This window comes from Desmodus rotundus, chromosome 7 (assembly GCF_022682495.2).
Source record: "Desmodus rotundus isolate HL8 chromosome 7, HLdesRot8A.1, whole genome shotgun sequence".
In the NCBI taxonomy this organism is placed as follows: domain Eukaryota; kingdom Metazoa; phylum Chordata; class Mammalia; order Chiroptera; family Phyllostomidae; genus Desmodus; species Desmodus rotundus.
The window spans coordinates 44,503,187-44,529,244 of NC_071393.1; the positions used below are offsets into that span (position 1 = coordinate 44,503,187).

A 26,058-nucleotide genomic window follows, 5' to 3' on the forward strand; every position below is an offset into this window, starting at 1 on the left:
CATCTTGCTTGATGGAAGAAATTTCCAAAGTGACTCTTTCACGCTGTCATTTTTTGTACGTCCCACTTTTTTTGTTACCTAGACCAACCTTCTGAGAAGCATAAAATCAATAATTTTTAGTTTTAATAAATCTGGCCCCCACCAAATACCAGAATTTATATATATATATAAACTTATACATATGTGTGTGTGTGTATAGTTGGTACCCAGAAGAAAGAGATTTTGAACTAAAGTGGTAGATTCTTGCCTTTAATTTAGTCAATATTCTCTAAGAGAGTTCCCAAATTCTCAAGTGGATACTATCTCAAGATACTATCTTATCTCAATCTGATGAGGTACTATCAGATTCTATAAAATAACACCAGTGTTGCCCACATGATTAAATGATTGTTCTTGGACCTGAAAAGCAGTTGACTGATTTGGCATGGAGTAAAGGAGGGTTCATACCCTCTTCAGGGGCTGGCCAGCAGCTTTCTCCCTAGCCAGTCGTGAAGAGCAGGCAGTGGAGAAAATTAAGATGCAGTGTTCTTTCTGAGGCAGACTTACTGAAACACAAGCTACTTCACCCTGTAAACTTTGAAATACAGATCATAAGGAAAGGATTTATGAAAATATAAATATAAATCACGATCTTATGTATATTTTCAACTTGTCTGCCCACATGTTCATCCAGAAAAAGTTAACATTAAGCAAAAAGAGTGGAAAGTAATTTTTTATTTACAACTTTAAGATTCTGTTTCTACTTGTTTATAGGAGCTAAGAGAGGCATGCAATGAAATATGGGTTAAATAATGCGTTTAGAAACAACAGACTGAAAAGTTGGCTGTAAGTAAAGTGAGAATTTATGTTTGGACTCTCCAGTGTCCTTTCTCAGGGGCAATAGATGTGAGCAGGAAAACTCAGAAGAAAGAGAAACTTCTTTGCTCTTTGCTTCTCTCAGTAGCCACTGTAGGACTGAGAAGCTGAGAAATAGGAGATATGGGAGAAGAAAGGGAAGAAAGAACCCGTAAGTCTTTATGAATGTTGTTGTGCTAGAAATATAAGCTCCTACTGAAGGTTTCCAAATAGCTTTAGATTTTTCATTCAATTTTGTTTGTATTGGTTTCATTTTTAAAGTATTATTTAATCTTCAATAAAGGCTATTTCTAGAATGATGAATTTAGAAATCAGGAAATGATTATGATTAACCTAAACCAAAAGTAGAGAAAAATATATCGCTAAACGGATTTCCTGAAGGATTGATATTCTTACCTGAAATGCACTGTGCACTGTGTAATTTTTATAGGTTATTTTATTCTTTTGTAGTTGCCCTGCTATCTACCTTAGTAAAACATTCTAAGTTCATAAAAAATAAGATAACATCAAAACTGATGAGTGTATGTTAGTCATCAGAGAGCAGAGATGACTAGAGAGGACAACTGGAGATAACTGGATTAAAAACTTTGTTACACACTTTTAGGGTAAAAAATTGCCAGCAAATATTTAATGTGATGTCACTCGAGGATGCATTTTCTATTATTATGTCTATACATTTAACAGTAATGAACTGTAAAAATTAATATTTCAGTGACCTTTCCATATTCATAATCTTATCCTATGCACTAGTGCATTTCTAAATACTTCAAGAACATATACATGTTTCTGTAGTAAATTATGTGACTGATATAGGAAGATATATGTATTGTCCCAATATACTTTTGTTAAACAACTAATTTGACTTCCACAGCTGAAAGCCATTTTGAAAGGAAGGGTTTACTGATCTCCAAAGGACCAGGTTCTGGGGCAGGAAGTCTAAACCACCAGAAGCAGTTCTGGTGGAAAAGGCAACATGCCCACTGTCCTGAAACTGATGGATGGGTGCTTTTATATATTATGTTTCGGGGAAGAAAGATGTAGTAAATGGTTTCGAAAGAATTTATATTGGCTACAGATAAGGGAGCGGGATAAGGTGAGGCAGGGGCAGTTCTATGCCAGGAGCACAGTCTGTAAGGCAGAAATACTCACTACTTTGATTAGAAGCAACAGACCTGAAAGTTCACGCCTGTGCAGGATGACGTGTAGACACCCCTAGATCCTGATTCAAAGTTCCAATGGCATTCAGGAATGCGAATGTGATAGGGGACCCAAGAGTTGGACAATTTTAGCTTAAGGTAAAAAGTTGTAAGTCTAGCAAGTAATGTGTATGTTAAAACTTTTGTTTCAGAAACTACAGGTAAGGCCTGTCCTGGCTCCTGGGAAAACAGCTGACCTCCTGGGGCACTGCTAAAGAGTATCGCCTGGGGACCACTGGAGGCATCCAGGCCTTTGTGTTCCAAGGAGACACAGACACCACCTGCCCCTGGGAACAGCTAACTGCCCAGGACAGGAATGTTGCATCTTCTTTCACCTAATCCTCCCTGAATCTCAAAGTCCTCAGTGCACCTTGTCCATTCCCTGTTATAAAAAGTCTCGCCTGGAAAGAGAAGGCAAGATGGTCTGTTAGGGTATGAACCCACCATCTTCTCAGATCGCCAGCCATCTGAATGAAGCGCCCATAAAGATTCAATCGCTGTCATTGCTTATTGGGTTTGGTAGTGACAGGCAGCCCAAATGCCGGTGTCTTTCCTGCAAATGCCTGGTGTCTTCTGTCAGCTGGCACTCAGCTTTTAACTGACTCTTTTTCTCTCACTCTTCTGCCCCCTATAATTGAATTTAGACCATCTCAGAATTTTCTTCTTCTTACTTTTTAGAAACAGAATGAAGTGAGCAAAAGCAAAGTTAGGGTGAAGTTGATTTGGGAATAAAAACTATGTTAATACCAATTTATCTAATCAGCTAAGGCCTAACAGCAAAAACTTCTACTATTTTTGCAAGTAAGTTATGCTTTTTATTTATTTTGAAATTATTTAAAAATTGTATTTTCCCCATTATTTTCACTGACTTTTGAGAATAAGGAATTGTTCTGTTACCCTATGTAAGTTTCCTTCCTGTAACCACTTTAGTATTCCCCGAGTATTCCTGAAACCAGAAAAGACACTGGTGTTCGGGCTGCCTGTCACTACCAAATCCAATAAGCAATGACAGCGATTGAATCTTTATGGGTGCTTTATTCAGATGGCTGGTGATCTGAGAAGATGGTGGGTTCATACCCTATGGGCAGTTAGCTGTTCCCAGGGGCGGGTGGTGTCTGTCTCTCCCTGGAACACAAAGGCCCAGATGCCTCAAGCTGTCCCCAGGTGGTAATCTTTAGCAGTGCCCCAGGAGGTCAGCTGTTTTCCCAGGAGCAAGGACAGGCCTTATCTGTAGCTTCTGAAACAAAAGCTTTAACATATACATTAGTTACTAGACTTACAACTTTTTACCTTAAGCTAAAATTTTCTAACTCCTGAGTCCCCTATCATTCCTTCTATTTCTTCAGGGTACTTGAAATATGAAGCACAGAATTTGCCATTTGAATATGTCATAAACAATTCAGTACTTATTTCCTTTGTATTTTCTTAATTTACCTCATTGGGAGGGTCTCAATACAGTAATTATTTCTTCTTCCTCTTTCTCTTCCTCCTCTTTTTCTTCATCTTCATTATAGTCCCCTACATTTTAGGAATATGTTGTTGATTGCATTTTATTATTGCTAAGCAATGCATAAACATTAAAACTATTATAAGTTTTTCACTCTTTGAAACTTGGTGTTTTCCAGTACTTTCATCTGCTAGTTAAAACAAAACCGATAATCTATTAGCATTCATTTTTATTCTGTTTTTGGTTTTGTTTATTTCCAAATGCTATAGTACTTAAGCCATGTGAAACTAAAGAGGCAGGATTTTGGCCTATGAAACAAAGTTTGAATTCTTGTTTACTCTAAGTGGGGGGTTGGGGGGATTTGATACATTCTAAGATTTCTAAGTGGTGAATTTAGATTCCTTGATCTGCCACAGCCTTCCCTTTGGGTAGTAATGAACACATTGTAAATTCATGGGCCAGCTTGACACTTAAATTTTTATTGCTATCTTCTTTCATTATGCTCCACTTGTTACTGAGACATATATCACAGGAAGCAGCCCCATATATTCAACTAGAAGGTTTGGAAACTTTCTTTAAAAAGGGGGATAATGGGAATAATATAAGGATTGATCATTAGCAGTTTACTCTTAGAATTATATCCACTTCACTTTATACTGTTTGCAAGATCAAAATAATCAAGGAGTCTTGCACTGGAAAGAAATGAAACAAATTATTAGATTTTAAAAAAACATTAGAATCTCTGAGCCTTTTGGCAGTGGTTTAGAAAACCACTAAATCTTTTAAAGCTAAAATAGAGTGATAAGTATTTTGTAAAAAAATGAAAAAAGTAGAAATGATATATTTCTCATATTTCCATAAATTGAGCAGAAAGTAAAAATGTCATTGTGTTCTATAAATTTAAGTGTGTGATAAGATTTCTCTCATTTGCTCTTGGTGGGAACGTAAATTGCTACCATCCCTTGCAAAGGGCATGAAGATAATTAGGCATAATGTCAGATAAAAAGCCAATATATAAAATTATATAGAAAGTCTTGAAAACCTATGATATATAGATCGTATCAAACCTATGATATGGTAACTTTATATAGAAAGTTATGATAAAGTAGAAAAATAAAAAATATCAGAAGGAAATGCATCAAAATATAAGTAGTGGTTGTTCTTAGGAAATTGTTATTGAACCTCAGTATTTGAGTCTGTCTGCCCATGCGCACTGGGCAAAAGAAGTGCACAAGCAGGAGTTTGCCATGTAGAAAGAATGTGAAGCAGGGTGCAGCCAAGAGGAGGGCCCCAAGAAGGGATTTGTAATGGGGTCCAGGACTCGGGGTATCCAGGAAATATTAGAAAAATGTATGTAGGATGTCCTCACCCCCACAGGCCTGAGCCAGGGGGGATGGGACACATGGAACAGGGCCATTCAGAGCTGTTTTGGGTAGCAAGAGCTTTGCAGCTAACCCCTGGCATGGTCATTTAACATATCTATAACCTTTAACTGGTTTCATGGATGTGTTAAATAGCTGTGGCCCTGCTTTGAGCCAGGGGGAAGGGAGCGAATTCCACTCAAGGTGGGACTGGGAAGCAACTCCCCCTGGTTACAGGGCCTGCATGAGAGCTTGGAGATGATTGGCTCCATGCCATGGGGCCACACCTGCCCAGACTTACTATGGCAGCTCAGAAAAGCTGGAAGAATACGGGGATGCTGGCAGGTGTAACTGACTGTAGGAGGAGTTGGAAATGGGGCTGCAAAGGAAGATGGGCGCTGGGATTTAAACCTAGGCCCGGCAACCATAGAAAGGGAAGACCACGCGGTTCTGAAGTAAATAGGGGGCCACGAGGTTCTGAGGGGAAAGGAAGAGGACCACACGGTTCTGAAGGAGAGTAGAGAGGACCGTGTGGTTTTGGAGTGCTTCTTTTTGCCACGCGGCTTAGGCAGCAGGAGAGACTTTGCCAGGAAGAAAAGGGGAGAAAGGGCTCTTGCTGGTGGGCTGTAAGAAGGTGCCACACGGCTTTGGATTAACTGGAGATTGCAGCAGCCACACAGCTGATGGTGCCGGGAGCCTGAATCACGGACTTCTACTTCTTTTCCTGAGACACGGTACCCCGACTGGGCACAGGGAGAGGGAAGGACTGTGCATCTGTGGGTATTCTAAAGGACTTTAGTATCTTATTGAAGACATTAGGTCATTACTCTAAGTCTGTGTAACTTTTGAATAAACAATTCCTTTCCTTTTCACCAGTCTCTGGCATTGAGAGACGTCTTTCCTCTGGCGGCGGGCATTGGGAACCTAGCAGGTGGGCGTGGGGGAAGGAACCTCCAGAGACAGAAAGGGGGAATCCTTTCTGTGATAATTTATCGTGAACCACCCCCTGCCCTTGCTCTGTAACAGAAGTAGTTTGTTATAGATTGGCCAGTACAGGACAGAGTGCTGGCAAGCTTGCCGACTTAAAGACCTGACTGATGCCATGTAGGTTACAGGTTATGCAGAGCAAAATCACAAAACGCCAGGGGTTAGGGGTTTGCGGTTGTGTGAGAGCTGAGTGGGCAGCTCTGAAGTCTGCTGTCTGGTTTCATAGAAAAGCAGCCAGGAGGTTGTTCCATATTAGTGATAGGGGACTTAAGAGTTGCAAAATTTTAGTTTAAGGTAGATCGTTATAAGCCTAGTAAGTAATGTATATGTTAAAGGTTTGTTTCAGATCCTACAGATAAGGCCCATCCTGGCTCCTGGGAAAACTGCTATAAAGATTAACTCCTGGGGACAAGTGGAGGTATCTGGGCCTTTGTGTTCCAGGGAGAGACAGACGAACCCCCACCCCTGGGAATAGCTAACTGCCCAGGGCGAGAATACTGCAGTTTTTTATTCTAATTTTCCCTGAATTTCAAAACCCCTCACTGCACTTTGTTCTCCGTTATAAAAACTCAGGCTTGGAAAGAAAATGTAAGATGGTCTGTTAGGGTGTGAACCCACCATCTTCTCAGATCACAGGCCATGTGAATAAAGCGCCCATAAGGATTCAATTGCTGTCATTGCTTATTGGGTTTGGTAGCGACAGGCAGCCTGAACGCCGGTGTCTTTTCCGGTTTCATTAGGGCTCAGGAGCTGAAACAAAATTTAACTATCTTTAGACTGCCAGAGGTCCAGACCTTGTGACTCTTAGTCAGGTCTGGACTATTATCTTCTGCTGCCTCAGTGGTTGCTGATTATTCAGGAAAAAAAGATAGGTCTGTGAGGTGTGTGTGTGTGGGGGGGGGTTGATTTCTAAACCTAAAGTCACAAATCAAGTCAAAATCAAGAGGGCTCTGTTTCTAAATGGGGCTATGAGGGTGGGAGAGGAAAAATAATTATCCTTCTATTCCTATAGGTTCTTATAGGAGGGTACCAGGAATAGCATCTTCAACAAGGGTGAGACTGTTATGCAGATTTTGGTGGCTTCTCCATTAATGAGAATTTCTAGAAACTGAGTAATCCTCCCCTAGCTGGGAGACATCCTTACAAATGGAAATTTCCCTTGTAAATGTAAATTTCTCTTACAAAAGGTAACTCCTACCCATTTTTCAGATTTTCTCCTATGTCTGCTGCTCTTTTTTTAAATAGCCTACTAAAAATAATCTTTATCTCAAAGAGGCAAATTTTGGGGTGGGAAATTCTGCTCTCCTTCATGGGTAAGCTAATGCTTTTTAAATACTTCCTTTAATATATGTTTAAAATGATTTTTTAATATTTTTAAATGCTAAACTGAGCACATATAATTTTTAAAGTCCCCCAATTTTATTTTTTAAAAAGAGAAGCATGGTGATTTCAATAAACATTATTGTTAGGAATAATGACATGAGGGACAGAGACTGCAACATAATAAATGTTGCCTGAAATTACATGTTGGCTTAGTTATGGTCAGTTTTATACAATTTCAAGTAAATTCATACTTATGAATTTATGAAGGCAGTCCTGTGAGGGAAGGTCAGAGCAGTACAGGCCTATCTAAAGAAGAGAGAAAAATCTCAAGTAAACAACCTAACCCTACATCTAAAAGAACTAGACCAACAACAACAAAGCCCAGAGCCGGTAGAAGGAAGGAAACAATCAAGATCAGAGTAGAATTAAATGACATAGAGACTAAAAGAACAATTCAAAGGATCAATGAATCCAGGAGCTGGAATTCTTGAATTCCAGGAGTTGGCTCTTGAAAAGATAAACAAAATCGACAAACTTTTAACCAGACTTCTCAAGAATAAAAGAGATGGGACTCAAATAGATAAAATTAAAATGAGAGAGGAAAAGTAAAAACCGATACCACAGAAATACAAAGGATTGTAAGAAATTACTATGAACAATTATATGCCAAGAAATGGGAAAACCTGGGTGAAATGGAGAAATTTCGAGAAAGTACAATCTTCCAAAACTGAATCAAGAAGAAGCAGAAAGCCTAAATAGACATAACAACTAGTGAAATCAAAGCAGTAACCAAAACACTCCCCCCTACACACACAAAAGCCCTGGATGGGATGGCTTCACAGATAAATTTTACCAAACATTCTAAGAAGAACTAACCCCTATCCTTCTCAAACTATTCCAAAAAATCCAAGAAGAGGGAAGGCTCTCAAACTCTTTTTACAAGGCCAGTATTATCCTAATTCCAAAACTAGGTAAAGACATAACAAAGAATGAAAACTACAGGCCAATATCTCTGATGAATGTAGGTGCTAAAATCCTCATGAAAATATTGGCAATCCAGGTCCAGAAATACAGTACAAAGATCATACACCATGATCAAGTGGGATTTATCCCAGGAATGCAAGAATGGTACAATACTCACAAATAAATAAATGTAACACACCCCATAAACAAAATGAAGGACAAAAACCACATGATCATATCAATAGATGCCGAAAAAGCATTTAATAAAATCTAGCATCCATTTATGATAAGAACACTCAGCAAAGTGGGAATAGAGAGAGCATACCTCAACATAATAAAGGCCATATACAAGGAACCTACTGCCAACATCAGACTCAATACGCAAAAACTAAAAGTTTGTTCCTTGAGATCAAGAACAAGGGAGGGTTGTCAGCTTTCACCACTCTTATTCTACATAGTACTGGCAGTTGTGGCAACAGTGATCAGGCAAGAAAAGGAAATAAAAGACATCCAAATTGGAAAGGAAGAAGTAAAACTGCTGTTTGCAGATGACATCATAGTATACATAGAAAACCCTATAGTCTCCACCAAAAAGCCTATAGTCTCCACTTGACCTAGTAAGTGGATTTGACAAAATAGCAGGATACAAAGTCAATATTTAGAAACCAATAGCATTTTTGTACACCAACACTGAGCTATCACAAACAGAAACTAGAAAAAAAAATCCTATTTACTATAGCAACAAGAAAAATAAAGCACCTAAGAATAAATTTAACCAAGGAGATAAAAGACTTGTACTCAGAAAACTATAGAACACTGAAAAGAAATTTAGGAAGATACAAAAAATGGAAGCATATATCATATTCATGGATTGGAAGAATTAACATCAATTAAAGTGTTCCTACTACTGAAAGCAATCAATAGATTCAATGCAATTCCCATTAAAATACCAATCACATATTTCACTGATCTAGAACAAATACTCCAAAAATTTATGTGGACCAAAAAAGACCCTGAATAGCCTCAGCAATCTTGAGAAAGAAGAACAAAGTTGGAGGGATCACAATACCTGATATAAAACTATATATATGACAAGGCCACTGTTATCAAAACAGTGTGGTACTGGCATAGGAACAGACACAGACCAATGGAACAGAATAGACAGCCCAGAAATAAACCCAAGTCTCTATGGTCAATTAATATTTTACTAAGTGAGCACGAGGATACAATAGAGTGAAACTAGCCCCTTCAATAAACAGTGTTGGAAGAACTGGACTGGTACATGTGAAACAATGAAACTCAACCAACAAATTGCACCATACACCAAAAAAATCTCAAAATGGATAAAAGACTTAAATATAAGTCATGATACCATAAAAGTCCTAGTGGGAAACATTAGCAGTAAAATTTCAGATATCCCACATAGCAATATTTTGCTGATATATCCCCTAGGGCAAAAGAAATAATGGAAAAAATAAACAAATGGGACTACATCAAATTAAAAAGCTTCTGTATGGCTAAAGAAACCATCTTCACAATGAAAAGGAAACCGACTGTATGGGAGAACATATTCACCAGTGATGTATCAGACAAGAGTTTGATCTCCAAAATATATAAAGAACTTATAAGACTCAACACCGGGAAGACAATTGATACAATTTAAAAAAATGGGGAAAGGACCTGAATAGACACTTTTGCAAGGAGGACATAGACATATGATAAAATGCTCATAGACATATGAAAAAATGCTTAATATGACTAGCCATCGGAGAGATGCAAATTAAAACCACAATGAGATATCACCTTGCACCTGTCAGAATGGCTATCACTAATAAATCAACAAACAACAAGTGTTAGTGAGGATGTGGAGAAAAGGGAACCCTAGTGCACTGTTGGTGGGAGTGCAGACTGGTGCAGCCACTGTGGAAAGCAGTATGGAATTTCTTCAAACAATTACAAATGGAACTGCCTTTTGACCCAGAGTTTCCACTTCTGGGATTATACCCTAAGAATGCTTAAACACCAATTCAAACGAACCCATGCACCCCTGTGTTCACAGCAGTGCTAATTACAATAACCAAGTGCTGGAAGCAGCCTAAGTGCCCATCAGTAAAAGAGCGAATCAAAAATCTGTGGTACATTTACATAATGGAATATAGTGCAGCAGAAAGAAAGAAGGAATTCCTCCCTTCTGCGACAGCATGGATGAAACTGGAGAGTATTATGCTGAGTGAAATAAGCTAGTTGGTGAAAGGCAATAATACCTTATGATCTCACTGATAAGAGCAATATAATGAGCAAAATAAACTAATGAGGAAAACAGAAAGAGAGGCATGGAAACATGGACAGACTGACTACAGTCAGAGGGGAGTGGGGAGGGGGATAATGGTGGAAAGAAGGGGAGGGATTAGGCAAGGAACATGTATGATTGACCTGTGGACATGGACAATGAAGAGGTGATTGACTGGGAGTGAGTGCAAGCCGGGCAGAGGAGGGCAAAGGGGAAAAAAGTGGGACAACTGTAATAGAATGACAAAAAAAGTTTCTTAGTAGAAAAAGGTGTAAAGTTCTCTACTCAGTTATTATTTCACAGCAGGAACACTCTCCTTTCCTTTGTCTTCTTTCCTCTCCCTTCCTTACGTATTTGTTGAGTACTATGTGGTGGCACCTTGTTAGGTGCAAAGAATATGAAAAAAATAAACAGCCTCTGTTTCTGAGTAGTTTGAAGTTAATAATATAAATATTATGGAAAATTTAACTTTATTTGAAGGATCTAAACACAGAGAGATTAAAAGGAGAAAAAGTCTTTAGGGGCACACACATTCAATTTTTATTATTAAGAATCTCAGAAGCAAGATATACTGCTGTATTCTGTGTCTCATGTATTTAATACTGACTTTATAATCTGTGTGCTCAACAAGAATGCTGTCAAATTACTGGAAGAAAAGAGGTAGGCTTGTTTCTTCCTGAATTATAGAGACAGGGATTGGAAGACCACAGGGGACAAATCTTTGAAACTGTCCCTGATATGACATGAACCACTCTCCTTCATCTTCTGAAGTAAAAACACAGCTAAAGGTATATAGAAAGGAGAAATAATAAAAATATTTTTATAGTTGCTCTAATCACATAATCCAATAATTTTAGCAAGATATTTGAAGAATTTCTTTATCTCGTGGATATTTATCTATTCAAAGTCAAAAGAGTTTAGCAACATGACAAATGAACTGTGCAAAAACACTCTTAGGTGACCCCTTTGCAAGCAAAGCATGAGAAATCCCTGCTATTATTCTCCCTTGCTTTCTTTGTTATTTTCTGTCTCACTCTGCTTGAAGGATTCTCTCACGCAACACAGCGTCCTTTCGGTAGCTCACTTCTATGAAAGCAACTGCCGATGCTAATTGCAGAGCCATAGGACATAAGCAATGAAGGGAGACCTGAGGGATAACACCTTTGTGTTAAGTTTTATAGAGACCATTGCCATTGGCTTCTTCTTCTTCTTCTTCTTCTTTTTTTTTTTGAAAGATTTTATTTCTAGAGAGAGGGGAAGGGAAGGAGAAAGAGAAAGAGAGGGAGAGAATCGTTAATGTGTGGTTGCCTCTTGTGCACCCCCAATCCGGGATGTGTCCCACAACCCAGGCATGTCCCCTGATTCGAACAGACAGGCAACGGTTTGGTTTGCAGGCCAGCACTGAATCCACTGAGCCACACCAGCCAGGGCCCATCAGCTTCTAATTCCCTCTTCAGCAGCTGTATTCATCTCATTGCCAGTGGGAATGGGGTCCATCCGTGGAGTCACAAGAAAAGCATTTCTGGGAACCAACCCATGCATAAGAAGATAAGGTGTAGTGGTAAGATTTATTGGGGGTAGAAATAAAAGATTGCCCCCAGGTTCCTGGTGTCTCATCTCTGTCCCAGTGTGGAAGTCCAGCTTTGTCTTCACCAAACCCAGAAGGAGGGCCAGGGTCCAGAAATTCTGTGTCATCAGCGCAGTCCCTGTCTAAGTTCAGTTCAGTTCAGTTCAGTCTCTGTCCTGTCCCGCACGCACAGTCTCGGTTCCTGGCTCTGCTCCTGCAGGCTCTGTGTGGCTGTACCCAGGCGCCTGCTTGGAGCTCCACTTGGGCTGGCGCTGCTGCCAGTCCTGCAGGACTGCTAAGGAGAGAGAGTGAGAAACAAATGGGAGTGCATAAACAGCGCGTGTTACCAAGAGAGGGCTTTGCTAAGCTTCGATTATATTACCTTGGGCTTTCAAACTGACAATCTCTTTCCCAATCCTTCGCGGGCTGTGCTAGTGCCAATTCGGTCTTTTTCCAGGTTAGACACCTCCCTTTAGGTCACCATTTTGGCTCCAACAACACAGGTCTCAGCAGAAGGACCGCCTCCTGCACTATCTTGACTTCTGCTGTGTAGGTGTCTGGCAGAGGAGTATCTCCTGCTGTTTCTGTTCCTCCCTGGGTAATCCTGGCTAATGACCAGTAACATTCTTCCTGCCAGCTTCAGCGATTAGGTCCTGAGGATGGAGGATGCGGTGTTGTCCTGGGGAGACTTAGGCTATTGTGCATTCCTAGTGAATCAGGCTTATCGCCCAATACAACTCCCTTCCATTTATTAATATTTAGCTACCTAAACTAACAGTCTTTTGCAAACGTATTTGAAATGCAATGAAAATGCTAACAAATTTTCCAATACATAACCTTTTCATTCTAGTATTAACAATGAGGATTAGAGTGAGTCATTTCCTTTTATTAACCATATGTAATATGTGGTCATTACTGACCCTTTAATTATAACAGGTAGATGCCACAGAATTTCAACGCACTTTGCAACTTTCCTATTATTTGCAAACCGAGTATTTTATTTCAAGGATGCCAATATTACTGCTCCAATATTCAAGCATATTTCTTTATTTGCTAAATACTGCATCCTTCTACTCATATACCCACACCTCTACTATCCCCCAATAGTCAATTTTAATTAATGATAAATTATGTAAAAATAAACATATTAAAAATTAATATCTAGATGTCAAAAACCACTTCAAATGTAGATAAAATTATTGATATGCCTGACTGAAAGTTATTATTTGTTATTCACTTGGGTTAAGGTAATAATAAAAATTATCATTATAGTTAATATTTATTTTGTACTTACCATGTGACAGCCATTATGTTGCTTCACTTGGAGTTTTTCATTAACTCACACAGTATTTGTAATATCTCCATTTCATAGATGAGGTTTAGTAGTTTTCTCTAATTTGCAGTTAGAAAGTGACATACCTAGGATTTGAGCCCTTGTCTTTCTGAGTGACTCCAGAACTCATTGTTCTCCCTCCTACACACACATTTAATCAGTTTAATTTGCCCTTTGCTTACTCCAAGTGCCCCTGAAGAAGAATGTGTTTATTTAGTTTTTAACTATTTAATCAAAACTTGATTTATTTGAGACTTTTAGAGTCATATTTTTCAGGATAATGATTTTGTTTATCTTTTCAAGGAAGCCATCTAACTTAGGTGTAAGAGTTTGTTGATAACATTTTGGGTGAAGATTTCATGACTGGCAAAATTACAATTCAGAAGGAGTCATAGGATATATAAAAACACTCAACAACTCAAAAATAAGAAAACAAACCATCCAATTCAAAAGTGGGCAAAAGATATGAATAGACACTTCACCAAAGAAGATGTAAGGATGGCAAATAAGCACATGAAAAGATGCTCAACATAGTTCGTCATTAGGAAATGAAAATAAAATCAAAGCGATATACCATTATACATGTGTTAGAATAGTTCGGACAAAACAAGACAAAAAATGAACAATAAACTGATATTAACAGTTTTTGGTGTGGATGGAAACAGAACTCTCTTTTATTGCTAATGGAAATGAAAAATTGTGCAGCTACTCTGAAAAACAACTGAGTAGTTTTTTTATATAGTGTTAAATGTATTTGTGCCATATGATCCAAAAATCTCACTCCTAGGTATTTACCCAAGAGAAACAAAAGTTCATGTGTCCGTAAGGACCTATAATGGACATTTATAGCAGCTTTATTCATAATTGCCCCAAATGGGAACAATCAATGTCCTTTACTTTATGAGTGCATAAACCAACCCTGGTAGTATGCTCATACAATAAAATAATATTTAACAATAAAAAGGAATAAATTATTGATACAAACCAAAGACTTGGTTAAATCAGAAATGTATTATGCTAAATGAAAAAAGTCAGACACAAAAGGCTGTTATATGATATTCTTATCTCTCTTGATGTTTTGTATATATATATAAAAGCAAAACTATACGCACCAAGAAGAAATCAACAGGTAGTAGATTCCAAGGGGTGGGAGTGTGTGAGGGGTTGATTACAAAGGGGCCACATTTGCATCTGGACTGTGCTGGTTGTTGCACACAAGACTATGCATTTGTCAAAACTCACAGACTTCTACACCAATAAAGAGCAAATGTATTGTATGTACCTCAAAACAGAACGGCAGAAAACTTCCAAGGAATAAAAACTAGAGAAGTGATCAGGAAGTAACCTTATTACATGCTCCCTCTGATACCCGTGGGGCCTTGAGAAGGCATGGTGTGGCCTGGTGTGTGCGTGTGGGAAAACCCCCCAGAGCACAGAGCAGGCATGCCTCATCGTTCTGCCTCAGGCTGCAAGCGATGCATCCCGTCTGCTCACATGCTACTAGTGAGAAGTGTTCATACGATGGCCTCTAGCTGCAAGGGGCAAGAAGTGAAATTTAGCTGTGGTTGTAAGAAAATGAAATAATTGATTGAATATATAGCATCGTCTCTGCCACATATTTAAAAAAATTTCATGGCATCTTTTAATTTCTATTAACATAAATAAATACATTTAATTTGAAAAATGAGGTAAATGGAATGTTTGATTTTTGAATTCACAGCCACCATTTTCGAAGCAGAGCCCCAGAGCTAGCGTTTGGTCATAGAATTTCAGACCCATTTGTTTTAGATGAGTGCCTTTCCTCCATGGATAATTTAGAAGGAGCTGAGTCGTGGACTTGCTTAACAAGGAATAAATGAGTTCTAATTAACTATTGACAGTATCTCTGAGATACTTGAATAAAAAATATACATATATATGTAAGTATGCATTTGTGTATTTACGTATATAATAAATCCTAAAATCAATGTGCTATATAAAAGAAATGGGAATACATAGTTTCTGTGAAGCCATAGGATTTGTCCATTTGTATTTATTCTATTTAGTATTTTATTTATTCATTCTTTAATTAATTTATAAACTCAGCAAATACCTATTGGGTCCCTAAAAATAAGCCAGGCACCCTGAAAGGCCCTAAAGATAAACATAAAAATAAATATGTTTCCTATCCTTAAAGAAGTTGTAATTTTGTTGGGGAAAGTGATTGCTCACTACTTAAAAACAAAAAGAAAACAAACTATAGAATCAAACAAAGCATTCTGAAGTGGAAGGACATATATTCAAAGTGCCAGCAGGCTTGCAGCTGGGGGTGCTGCTAACTTGAGAAACGGTGAAATCAGATTGAAGGGTGGGCCTGTGTCTGTTGAAGATTAATGTGCACTTTCTAGAAAGAATTTGGAACAGCGCCTCTGAATTTATCCACAACTGAGAAGGGTGCTATGTCCTTATAATATATTTTAAGTAAAATGAATATATTTTAAATAAAATAATACATTTTGAGAACAAATAGATTGCCTTTTCTACTTAGGGCCTATGTTCCTAAATTGGGTTTAGGCATATATGTGGATGACATAATCTATTTGGGTTATTTATTTTAAAACACATTTTATTTGAAAAAATCTGCGAGGTAAAGCATGGATATGCTTTCATTAATAGTCAAGCCATATGACAGCAGTTTTGTAAAATCTCATATTTTTCAAAGTCGGTATTTCTTCAGATAATATGAATCATGAGCATGGCCATGTCCTTGTTTTGATTTTAATAGCATCAGAGCACTTTTCCTGAAGAAGTGTGACCTTTAAAAATTGTGTTAGTAATAGAATTTACTGAGGACAAAAAGTTGCATTAAATTATATTGCCATTAATTGAAAACAACTATTTCTCCTCCCCCACATTATATATGCTCTCTCTTAGAATTAATGAATTTCCTAATTTCATTATATTTTATTAATATTATCAAAATGCTTATAGTTAGGATAGGCTTATTTGGGCGAGGCTATGGCGCAGACGGGACAGGGCAAGTTGAGGAGATGTTGGCTCTGGGAAATGACATAGGCTTGAGGGGTGTGACAAATATTGATAGTTTAAACAACACTCTAGATGAAGGACATCTGTGAACGTGTGTTCTGATGACAAATGAAAAGTGAGGTGGCAAAATGTGGTATCAGGTTGAGCTGGCCAGGGCAAGTAAGATACAGAGACACAGGAGTAATAGGAATTAGTATTAAAGGCTTAAGCTGGACAGAGAAAAAACATTTTCCATGGTGAGGATAGTTATTTAAGTTAATGTTCATGAGTGTGTGTGTTTGAATGTGTGGCCTGTGTGTGAATTTATTTTCTGACTTTATCAGAAAAGGATGTAAATCAATTGTAATAACACGCATACTAGGACCTCTGCCTCTGGTCGAGATGGAGTAAGAGGGACTGAGCAGGCAGCCTGAAACAAGTACAAGACAGAACGAGATACTGTGACTAAAAGCTGGCTCTTGGAGAAGACTAATAACATTAATAAACATTAAGAAGGAATTCCTATAGATGCAGATAAGCTAACACAGAGATACTAATTCTAAAGAATGTCTTTAATTTTCAGTCTTGTAGTGATAACATCCATTTTCCTGTTAGCTTTGCACACAGTTGTTTGGGATACAGTGCAGGTGTAGGCCCAACCCGCAGGTTATTTTTCCCATTTTTAACATTCCAAAGGTTTGAGGAGTAATACGTGCAAGGAGCTCTTCTGGAATGGCGGCACCAATTCCGTTTATGTTACTTTTTACTAATATTCATTGCCTCATATAGCTATAATTTTCCCCTTATGGTGAGAACTTTAAGATTTATTCTCTTAGTAACTTTTGAATATGCAATATTGTTAAATGTAGTTATCAAAGTTCTGGTACATTACACCCCCAGAACTTACTTGCCTTGTAACTGGAAGTTTGTACATTCTGACCACCTTTACCCAATTTTCCCACCCCCCACCCCCAAACTCTGGCAACCACAAGTATGACTCTGTTTCTGTAAGAATGGTCATTTTAGATTCCACATAAAAGTGAGATCATACAGTGTTTTTTAAAAGATTTTATTTCTGTATTCTTAGAGAGTGCAGAGAGGGAGGGTGAAAGAGAGGGAGAGAAACATCAGCCAGCTGCCCCTAGCACGTGCTCTGACCAGGGACCCGGCCTGCAACCCAGGTACATGCCCGGACCATGAACCAAACCAGCAACCCTTCACTTCTTAGGAAGACACCGAACCAACTGAGCCATATCATTCAAGGCATCGAACACAGTATTTGTCTTTCCCTGTCTGACTTATTTCACTTAATCATTAAGCATATTTCCCTCAATGTCCATCTATATTGTTGCAAATGTCAGGGTTTCCTTTTTTATGGCTGCATAGTATTCCTTTGTTTATATATACTACTTTTTAAATCCATTCATCCATTGATAGACACATGGATCATTAAGGCAGCTTTTGACAAATCCATTTTTGAACTTGACATGCTCAGTACAGAGTCACAGGAAGACTGCACTCTAACAACACAGTTACTGAAAGGCAGCTCCAACTCCATTTTGAAGTGGCTCCACTTATGGGTTTGTTTTTTTTACAATATAAATCATTTCACAAAGTTACAGATTTTTTCCTTTTATGAGAACTTTTAAGATTTATTCTTTTAGCAACTTTCACATATACAATATTACTAACTGTAGTCATCATGTTGTACATCACACTCCTGGCACTTACAACATTTAGAGATTTATTCTCATTTTTTACCTGCCAACTTAATTTGTTTCTTCATTTATTTAGCTGTTGTTTTAACAAGATATTTTATCTTGTTTTAATAAGGTTTTGTTTTTTTATATTTTATTTTTCATACTAATTCATTGTGTGTGTGTGTGTATCACATTTTCATTACTCAGAAGTGCATCGATAGACCCTTAGGTTGCTTTCATGTCTTGGGTATTGTAAGTAATCCTGCAATGAATATCTTTATGAGTTATTGTTTTTGTTTCCTTTAGATAAATACCTAGAAGTGGAATTTCTGAATCATATGAAAGCTCTATTTGTAATTTCTTGAAGGTCCTACATATTTTTTTAAATAGTGGCTGCACCAGTTTACTTATTTGGATGCCTTTTATTTATTTTTCTTGCCTAATTGCTCTGGCTAAGACTTCTAATCCTGTGTTGAAGAAGAGTGGTGAGAGTGGGCATTCATGTCTTGTTCCTGATCTTAGCAGTATAGCTTTCAGCTTCTCACCATCGAGTATGATGTTAGCTATGGGCTTGTCAAATATGTTCTTTTTATGTTGAGGCACATTTTCCCGACAACCACTTTGTTGACAGTTGTTTCCATCTTGAGTTGGCCAAAAAGGGTATGTGGAGTTTTTATACATACTATGTTTGCTACATTGTCGCTTCAAAAAGTCCTGTATTAATGTTTCTTCTATGTCAAAGCAAAGAAAATGCCTATATTATGGGTTTGTCCTGGTGTAGGACAGCAGAGATGATTGGTTCTTATCACAGATGTGGTTGTTGTAGGTACTTTAATATTTGAGTATTTATAAGACTGTGGCAAAAATAGATACCACATGGATATTACAGTTGGAATCGTGTGTATCCGTGGAATACATAATCTTAACGTGTACTCCTTTGACCATAGCTGCAGAAGTGTGCCTTTAAACAAAGTTGTGACCCAATTTAGTCTAGAGAAGGGCAAAAATTATCCACATCCCATTATTTTTAAAATTATTTTTGCAATGCTCATTTTATTTGCATAAATATTTTAAGCAACCTAAGCACCAGTGTACAACTAAAGATGCAGTTAAATTGAATTGCTTGATCCCATTACTTCATATATACTGAGCCGAAAAGTAAAACAAGAAAAATGTGTTTATTTTTTTTTTTAGCTTTTTTAGCTCTTGCGATTAAAAAAAAAAAAACACCTTATCTAACTTGCATGTGCTGTAAAAACAGTTAACAGGGGTGTAACTTGAAATTGTGGCTAGTTTTGTTTAATGTTTTATGAAATTTTCATGAACATCCAAGTGTAATTATTAAAAACATGTGTACTGAGTTGATGTAGGTAGAATGAATATTTTATGAAAGAAAAAAATAGAAACATAAACTCTCTTTTTCTTTTACTTCATTCTTCAGTTTAATTTTAATGTTAAGGAATACATTTAATGTTCTCTGGTGTCAACATTTAACTTACAAAATGCTTTCATCAAGTTTTTCTCTAGCTTTTAGGTTGTGCTTTTGAAGTGTGACTGATTTTAATAGGTAATTTTTACCATTCTTTGCCTTTGCTATATTGATTGATTTATAATCATCAGAATTTTATTTTAACAAAAGTAACTTTAGTACTGCTTATATATGATCCAAACACCATTGTATTCACTGATGAACAGATCATTTGAATATACTATATTCTAAAATATCTTTGAGAAATAAATCCTGGAATGTTAAGCCAGTGGCATGTTTAGAGTTTTAAAGGATACACATGCTGGTTCTGTAGAAGCTCGAACGTTGGCAGGAGCAGCAGCAGCTGGAGAGGGCTGGGAGTCTGGTGGGTCAACCATCACATTGGAGGACTTGAATTAATCTGGAGTCAGAGTAGGACATGGAGAATCCTGCCCTATGCATATGAGTTAGAAAGCAGAGGTGATTGAGATTGAAGAGTGACTCATTTGGGGCAATGGGGATAGTATAATTATGTTTTTGATGATACTTTTCTGAACCATGTTTCAAATATTTAAATATTTATTGACTAATTAGCAGCCTTGGCTTTTTATTTGATAAGATATTGCAGGAAGATCTCTGAGTTGTATTTGAAGATTTTGATCTACTTTAAGAGAAAATTCATACCTTATTTTACATTTTAATTTATAGGTGAGTTATTAATAAAGATCACAGTGTTTCAATAAATCAAAGAACAGCTTTACTTCAGATTGATATTAGGCCTTATTGCAGAAATAACTTTATAATAAAATATAGCTATATATGTAAGGAACTGAATACAAAAATGGAAAATGTCCAGACCATAAATGAAAATAGAACTTTGACCCACAACCTCTGTAGCAACCAGTCATGAAAGCCCCACTACAACATCTATAGCAGTCAGCAGTCAGCTCTAAATGGCAAAGCTTGATCAATAACTGCCAGCTTCCCTAATCGTTGCCCCATTTTTAAATTAGGACCAACCAGAGGAAACCAAATATGCTTCCCTAGCTAATCTTGTACGGTGTCCCTCCTTTCCTTAGCCTGTCTCCAGCTTTCTCATACCAGTAGCTTTCAACTGGGGAATGCCTGAAGCCTTCCCTATATTCCACTTTAAAGCTTTCATACTCCTTTGATTGCCTTTGAATTTCTGCCACAGGTAAGTGATGGTGGTTGTCTCCCTAATACAGCAAGGTCTGAATAAATAGCCTTTGCTTGTTCTCATTTAAGTAATTTCATTTATTTCCACATCTGGAAATAGAAATGTATGGGATATTAAAAATTAATATCAGATGTCAGGACATCCAATTAATATTAGTGCCAGGACACTATCACCCAAGATTTTTAAATAACAATTCCAAGGTATAAATAACTCAATATGAAATAATCTCATGACAGTAAAAAATTCCTGAATCAGGCAATTCTAATTGAGAAGCAGTCATTTCTAACTTAGACACTAGCTTTCCAACCACTTCTTGATTTTGAAATATAGATTTTCACAATCATGCTTTTAAAAGTAACCACAGTCATCTGAAAGTTATTGTAATATACAATTTATAGTGTTTTCTTGAGTCATTAACCCAGGATAATACCTGATAATTTAAAGTTTTATCCAGAAAATAATTTTGACTTCCAGTTAGTAGCTGAGAAATATCCAATATTTAGATAAGAAATTCAATTATCTTTTCACAGAAGTCAAGATGATTAGAGTTCAGAGAGCCAGAGGCACTATGCTGTTTCATTCTAACGTTTAGCTGAACCAATTCTGTTTTTAAGTGCATGCTTTATTTCAAGAAATTAGATCTGCATTAAGAAATTGGATACTATATTTATATTTATTGTTTTAAAACTAATTATTTTGCTAATTTATACACTCAACATGTTCTGTTAAATAAGAAAAGCCCTTAACTTAAAAAAAATCAACCTAGAATGGTCTCCTGGTTTGTGATTTGTTCAAACACAAATTATAATAGACAATACCATAAGAACTTTTAGAGGAGCTTTAAAAGAAAAAACAAAAATAAGAAAACACTTGTTAATGTATATCATTTCAATCAGGAAGTTCAAGGATTCACTAATGGTTCTTAACCTTTTCTAGTCTTCATAATAATAATGATACTAAATGCAAATGCACATAGTCTTTATTAAGAGAGCCAATTATTGTTCTAAGCACATTACCTGTATGCACTGATATAAGGCTTATACCAGTTTTAGGAGGTAAATATAATAATTTATTTCTTAATCCTGCCTTTAAATTTATTTCTGTGATCTAATTAAATGGTTCTTACATTTTAGATTTGAATATAATTTAAAATTAAAAAGAATGGAAAACAGTCACAGAGGTTTTCATCAAGTAAGGTAGTAAGAAATGATCCACCCCCATCAACACAACTAATGTCAATCTACTGTCGTCACCTTTGCATTAAATGAGAGTTTAACATCAAAACAGTGAGTTCCAACTCATAGTAAAGGGCACATTTTTGCTGAAAAAATTTGCTTTATGAAAAGCTTATTTTATTTCTAATGATTTCAGATTTTAACATGGCTAATAAAAGCTTTATTGATGACCAAAGCCAATCTGTAATTTTACCCTGAAGAATAAATTAGAAATTTTAATGTGTCTGACTAGCTGATGAAAAACAACTGATCCTTTTGTCAATATTATCGAACATAAGAACAATCAAAATCCCTAGTTTTGCATGGGTAAATTAATTGGTTGCTTGAATTCTTGATAAGTTTCTTTGGCTTAGTGATCAGAAATGGTGAATAATGTATAAGTAGTAATAGAAAAAAAGCCAGACAGCTGCAAATACAAAAAATGGATCCATAGCCATGTCCATTTACCTATAAAATTGTCAAATAAAGGTGTTTCACATACTAAAGTTTATTTTAGTAAGTTTATTTTTCTCACGTTTTTACTTCAATCACTTGCCCACAAGAAGAATCAGTATATCTCTATGACATACCAACCAAAGAGCTCAAAAGTTATATTTTTTCTTATGTCTTTGTGTTTGCACTTGCTTCTCCAGAGTCCTCTACTTTGACATTAGTATCACAGTACCCTTGGTAATACTAGGCATCACACTTGGAGCTCAAGGGATTTGTTTGGTATCTGTTTGTAGAACGCACAAAGCATACCTCATTTTTTTCTTGCAGGGATTTCACTTTCAAGGTATCCTAAGTTGTTATTTAGATGCCACTTACTGATTTTTTAATGAATGATCTCCTCAGCTCCTTGGGTCTATCTATAATAGAGATATATTGATTTTTGTTGTGGATGAGTGATTGAAGTAAAAAAGTTCCAGATTATCTATTCAGTAATCAGGAAGCAGCTAATAAAATGAATTAATGTCAAAATGTCCATTACTGGTTGAAGGAAAAGTTGCATGATAATTCAACTCTGCATAGGGATAAATGGTCACTGTGAATAATCTAAATGCTAGATTAATGTTTATGAATGTGAAAAAAGAATAAAAAAGGGGGTATCCCTTCTGGGATGGTTATTTTCATCAAATTAATGCCTTAATGAGAAAATGAATGACGATTACGTGGTGGTCACCTAGCAAAATAGTACTCTAAAGTACCTGAAACAATATTGTGAGTAAGATTATAGAAATACTAATTAGGGCAAGTCGATTTGGGTAGTGACTTATATACAGCATTCATAGAGCAAAGGATCCTCAAAACATAGTTTTATACTGCGTAGTAATATGTTTGATATCAGATATCTCATTTTATTTGAAAAATCGGTTTATAATAATATGCAATCAAATTGTAGTGGATTATATTTTGGTCCCCCCCCCCAAGATATTCCTCCAGTTCCAGGTGATTGTGAATTTATTTGGAAAAGGGTCTTCACAGAGTAAGGATCCCTAAGAAAGAGAAAACATATATTAGGAACTAAGCTTAATATAAGACCACTAAATAGACTATTGTGAAGAGAAGTTAATAGAAGGAAAGGAAGGTAAGGTAGGAGGCAAACTCTGTATAATTTTGAAATCATGAAAATGAATTATAGTTTGGAATTTTATTTTTTATTATTATTTTTTCTCATTAAACTTTGTTTTAATGGGTCTCAAAATTCTGTGACAGATTTTGGTCAAGTTGTTTCCATTAAAAAGTACTGATTTTAAAAACTAATAACTTAAAAACTGCCACACACAAAAAAACCCCAAATGGTCCACAAAACACTCTCCTTTCCTTATGAAGGTTTTACGATGCATTGTAATCATTAACCAGTCCTTTACTATTAAACTTAAGTGGCCAATTGAGACAAATAGTTCTGAGACCCTTCCTCCACCACTGATTAAGACTGGGGTGGAAGGTGTTGGGGATAATATTCACTTAGCCTTCTGAGCTTTCTGGGCAGACTTGGTGACTTTGCCAGCTCCAGCTGCCTTCTTGTCCACTGCTCTGATGACACCCACAGCAACTGTCTGTCTCACGTCACGAACAGCAGAGCGACCCAGAGGAGGATAGTCGGAGAAGCTCTCAACACACATGGGCTTGCCAGGAACCATGTCAACAATGGCAGCATCACCAGATTTCAAAAACTTTGGGCCATCTTCCAGCTTTTTCCCAGAGTGACGATCAATCTTCTCCTTCAGCTCAGCAAATTTGCAAGCAATATGAGCTGTGTGACAATCCAGAACAGGTGCATAACCGGCACTGATTTGGCTTGGATGGTTGAGGATAATCACCTGAGCTGTGAAGCCAGCAGCTTCCATTGGTGGGTCATTTTTGCTGTCACCAGCCACATTGCCACGACGAACATCTTTGACAGACATGTTCTTGACATTGAAGCCCACATTGTCCCCAGGAAGAGCTTCACTCAGAGCTTCATGGTGCATTTCAACAGACTTTACTTCAGTTGTAACATTGACTGGAGCAAAGGTGACCACCATGCCAGGTGTGAGAACACCAGTCTCCACTCGGCCCACAGGGACAGTACCAATGCCACCAATTTTGTAGACGTCCTGGAGAGGCAGACGCAGGGGCTTGTCAGTTGGACGAGTTGGTGGCAGGATGCAATCCAGCGCTTCCAGCAGTGGTTCCACTGGCACTGCCATCTTTACGGGTGACTTTCCATCCCTTGAACCAGGGCATGTTAGCACTTGGCTCTAGCACGTTGTCACCATTCCAATCAGAAATTGGCACAAATGCTACTGTGTCAGTGTTGTAGCCAATTTTCTTAATGTAGGTGCTGACTTCTTTAACAATTTCCTCGTATCTCTTCTGGCTGTAGGGCGGCTCAGTGGAATCCATTTTGTTAACACCAACAGTCAGCTGTTTCACGCCCAGTGTATAAGCCAGAAGGGCATGCTCACGGGTCTGCCCATTCTTGGAGACACCTGCTTCCAACTCACCAACACCAGCAGCAACAATCAGGACAGCACAGTCAGCCTGAGATGTCCCTGTAATCATGTTCTTGATAAAGTCTCTGTGTCCTGGGGCATCAGTGATGCTCACATAATACTTGCCGGTTTCGAATTTCCACAGGGAGATATCAATGGTGAAACCACGCTCATGTCCAGCTTTCAGTTTATCCCAGACCCAGGCATACTTGAAGGAGCCCTTCCCCATCTCAAATTTTTCAATGGTTCTTTTGTCGATCCCACCACATTTGTAGATCAGATGGCCGGTAGTGGTAGACTTGCCGGAATCTACGTGTCCAATAACCACAGTGTTGATGCGAGTCTTTTCCTTTCCCATTTTGGCTTTGATTTAGTGGTGGTTTTCTCAACACCTGTGTTCTGGCAGCAAACCCGTTGCGAAAAAGTAGTTTGGAAATTTAAAATAAATAAATTAATTAAATGTCTCAAGATGAGAGCCATCTGAATTACTAATAAAAAATAAAACTGTAGTTTGGAAATTATAAAGAAAGAATGTATCCCAGCGTGAGATCATCTGAACACCTGGGTGGGTCCTCAGTCCAGCGAACCATGTCTTTAGGAGAGCCACGGAGAATAAAGCCCATGTGAAGATGGAGGCGGAGACTGGAGCGATGTGCCCACAAGCCAAGAAATTCCAAGGATTTCTGTGGCAACCAGAAGCCAGGAAAGAATCATGGACATATATTCCCTCAGAACCTCAAGAAGCAACCAGTTCTTTCAACATTGATTTTATACTTCTGAACTCCAAGACTGTGAGAGGATAAATTTTTATTTTTATTTTTTAAGCCATCAAGTTGTGGTAATTAGTTACAACAACTAACACACTTATGCACAGACTGAAATGTTGAAGAATATAAAACTAAAACTGACAAGTAGTTACAGCATACTGATTCAACAGATGTAGAGGATTAGCCCTAAATTGTGAGTCCTCCTACTTTTATTTCTTATCCATATTTGCATTCTTAAATAAAATTAATTGAATTTGTAACAGATCTTGATTTCATGTCATGTTCCACCAGCACTGAAAATAGAGGAATTGTATATAATTGCATATAGTGAAGTCAAAATTTATAAGCAAAAAACTGATTAAAAATAAAAATTAACTTGGAATCCAACCAGCTAAAATATCTAGG

At 37.3% G+C, this 26,058-nt stretch overlaps 1 pseudogene; it reads right to left on the reverse strand.

Annotated features, from left to right (window-relative positions):
* Nucleotides 1–23,840: 23,840 nt before the first annotated feature.
* Nucleotides 23,841–25,279, reverse strand: LOC112316995 (elongation factor 1-alpha 1 pseudogene; annotated as a pseudogene).
* Between the last annotated feature and the right edge of the window lie 779 nt (nucleotides 25,280–26,058).